At 33.1% G+C, this 3,909-nt stretch overlaps 1 protein-coding gene across 1 annotated transcript in view; it reads left to right on the forward strand.

Annotated features, from left to right (window-relative positions):
• Positions 1-223, forward strand: part of tcof1 (treacle ribosome biogenesis factor 1) — an 11,552-nt gene extending 11,329 nt beyond the window's left edge. The window contains exon 8 of the mRNA XM_027173534.2: positions 1-223. This exon is cut by the window's left edge and continues 214 nt beyond it. The gene's annotated coding sequence lies outside the window, so the exon portion shown is untranslated.
• Positions 224-3,909: the final 3,686 nt, after the last annotated feature.

Genomic DNA, 3,909 nt, shown 5'->3' on the forward strand with positions numbered 1-3,909 from the left:
ATGTATTGCAACTTTTATGTTTTATTTTAAATATCCTTTGTTTTTATATACAGACCTTTTTAATATGTAAAATGAAGATTATGCCATGCTATTTTTTTTTTTTTTATAGAAGACTAATCATGGAAATATTCAAGCAATTCACTAATGATAAAGAACTATACCCCTAGATACAAATGACCTGGAATTTCTTCTACATTTTTATAAATATCTTCATATTACTAAACGTGTGTGTGTGATTTGATTTGTGCTGATTTCAGAGTAATAACCCCAATCTTTTTTAGTTCAGGGGATGAAATTTATGCAGTCATTGCTGAGGAGCAATAAAGCAATTGTTAATTGCAAAACTCAAGAATGCACAAAATATAATTTATTCCTCTGGTAAAGAAGAGCTTCACACACAGATCGGGATTTTGGTTAGAGTACACTCAATTTCCAAAACACACACATTTTCAGCTGGATCTTGTCCACACTGTCAATTAAATGTTACGTTGTGTAATGTCCTCTAGACAAGTTAATTCCTGTTATCACTTGTGTTATAGCAGCTGTAAACCATGATTTTCTCACCAAACTCTCAAAGTTAATAAAACAACAAATGAAGCCTGTTTCAAAGAAAGCTTTAAGCACAAGTTGATCCGTCTTGATGACTTTCCCACGGTGGAAAACCTACTGACATACAAAGTCCTGACTGAAGACTCATTTAATAAATGCTGCATAAGTGTCTAGTCACAGAAAACTTCACCACATCAAGATTGTTTTATTTATTTATTTATTTATGTTAAATAACTTGGAAAGAGTTGTTCTTATTGAAATGATAGCTTATTATAATGACTGCTTTAATATAATCCTGTGATTTGAATGAAATACATCACTGTTGTCATTGTTGCTCTTGTAATACAGGAATCAACACCTTATGGCCAATCACATCCAAGAATTCAACAGCAATGCAGTATAACAAATTTAAATGTATGGCTATATGCTATTTTTATATCATCGTATAGTCATTCTGAAACCATCAGTTATAAACTGTTTCTCAAGTTTAGTTTTTATCAGCATGATGTCATACTCAAAAAGAAAAAAATAACCCATTGCAGATGAAAATGTGCTGGGATTCGCAGAGTCTTGATATATATTTTGTTGTCCTATATCAATTAAAGATGCAAAAATTGACACATCAGTTAATGTTCATGGGTGGGGTGGGGGTGGAGGGGTTGGGAATCAGGCTTCGGTCAACAGACTTACGATAATCGGAAATCAATTTTTATTTTCCGCACTGTGACTTCTGATGGAAAAATAGATGATTCATCCATCGTTTAAAATGTTCCCGTACGGAAATGGAATGTATTATGCCCCAACCTTGCCGACCTATATCATCTTATGACTAAATCATCAGGACAAATGTGAGTGAAAATAAAACCATTTAGGGGAAAGAGGATGATCAACTAACCATGGTTGCAAGAGCATGCCACAACCACACCACAAACTGTTTGCCTCAACGGTGTGAAGAGTATTAACACATTCCCTGTCTCTTACTGTCAGTCGATATTATGTGTGAGTGTTGGCTGTATGCACAATAAAATAGGACAATGAGACCAGAGCATCAACCGGGCTGATGAGTTCAAACGTGAATGTTTTGTGTATGGAAACAAAATGCGTCACAATCATTTTGAGGTTTTTCCAGGCACTGATATTAGTGCGTATGCATATGTGTGGGCTTTCTGTCATTGAGGTGAAAACTGCTTCCGTTTTATGTTTCTCAACAAACTGAGCATACCCATTCGCTCATAACAAATAAAATGATTGAATGAATGAATGAATGAATGAATGAATGAACGGGAAAAAAATCATCCTTGCCAGAAGCTCTTAATATGTCCACAGGGATGATTACTTTACTATATATACACGTGAAGCGCGAGGGGAATCCCCCGTTGAGTGCTGAGAGATTTTAAGGTAGAGACTAGCTGGTCTTGTCGTAGGGGGTTGATAAATATTTCCATAGTTGAGGGAAGTTTTGCATCTATCAAATTCTCCACATGCTTTCCATTTCAATGGATTGTATTTACCACTACAGGATATAATCTCTGTAATAGATTATTAAAAAGTCACTTTCCAAATGGAATAATTGCACACCCACAGATTTTAAATAATATGATTCATAAATGCAAACATAGATGTGAGGTGTGAGTTTAATCTAAGGTTCACAACATTAATGTCACTGCACATAAATAATAAATCCTTTTTAGTTTTGGGAGTAATGTGTTTATTAATGTTAATTGGACTCTCATACTGCAATATAATTGTACTCTTTATATGTGTATATGTATATTTTTCTCCTTCCTAAGTTACATGTTGATCTGGCAAGATTGTTGTTAAATAGAGAAAATAAACTGACCTTTTTGACTCCTTTAAAGTAACTGCTGTGTAAAACAAGTAATAATGCACAGTAATAAGTAAAACCCCCAATGCAGGCCTCTCCTTGCCCACAATGAAGAGAATGGTGTTACTTTCCCCATATCTACCCAGACCACCATCCCTTTCACTTTTATTCATATATGTCATCTGGTCCCATACTGCAGCTTATCGAGGCATTCATTATTTTTTTTTTGTTTAAGAAGGTGTCACAGCATTTACGTATAAGTTAGACCCCTTTTGTGAAACTGAGTGGAATTTTCCACAGTTGTTTCCTTTAAATCTATTCTAAAACTATTTTAGGGTCTCTAGATCTGTTGTAGGTACAACCATCTAACCTGAATCAAACAAAAAACATTGACCAACGGGACCACGGAGTTTCCAGTCATCTTAATCATAACACGCACAATAAATAATTGCAGTCTTGGAATAAAAACAAAACAAAACAAAAAAAAAAAACCAGGTCTCTTCACCTAGGCTGAAGGATTTTAGCATGCTCGAGTCAGGTTTTAAGGCTTCTGTCAGGGGAATAAATATTTTACCAAATAACGGTTTGGCATGAACTATACTATAAATGAATTTGAACTATGTCACTTCTAAGTCACTTAGTATGTCAATTCTTGTCCCAGGTTAACCTTTGGCATGGTAACGACTTAATTTTCTCATGATCTCTGCATAAGTACATAATAAATACACAACAATATAAATGCCTGAATACAAAAAAATCAACAGTATTTAGAAGAATAAAGGCTTAATGTTTTAATAATCCATCACATATTAACATTGGGGCACATGCAGAGATCATGAGAAAGTTAGGTCGAGATAATGAGAAAACTAATTTGTTATTACAACAAATCAACTTTTGTTAATTTGAGATATGAAAACGAAGTCGATATTACAACAACACATCTTTTGTTATGTTCAGATAACGAGAAAATTAAGTCGTTATTATGACAAAAATACTTTTATGTGGAGATAACGAGAAAATTGTGAATATTACAACAAAACAACTTTCATGTCAAGATAACAAGAAATTTAAGTGAATATTACAACAAAACAACTTTTATGTCAAGATAACAAGAAATTTAAGTGAATATTACAACAAAACAACTTTTATGTCAAGATAGAAAATTAAGTCGTTATTATGACAAAACAACTTTTGTTTATGTCGACATGATGAGAAAATTAAATCATGTCGAGATAACGAGAAAATCAAGTGAATATTACAACAAAACAACTTTTATGTCAAGATAACGAGAAAATTAAGTCATTATTACAACAAAGTAATTTTTATTTTGAGATAACAAGAAAATGAAGTCATTATTACAACAAACTTTTATGTCGCGATAACGAGAAAATTAAGTCGATATTATGACAAAACAACTTTTATGTCGTTTCATAATTCAGTCATTATTTTGAGATAACGAGAAAATTAACCAGAAAGACAAACCAGAAAGACAAAACATAACAATGCATGACCTCTTAGGGCTTCCGTACAGCACC

The sequence above is a fragment of the Tachysurus fulvidraco genome, chromosome 10, assembly GCF_022655615.1.
Source record: "Tachysurus fulvidraco isolate hzauxx_2018 chromosome 10, HZAU_PFXX_2.0, whole genome shotgun sequence".
NCBI classification, from domain to species: domain Eukaryota; kingdom Metazoa; phylum Chordata; class Actinopteri; order Siluriformes; family Bagridae; genus Tachysurus; species Tachysurus fulvidraco.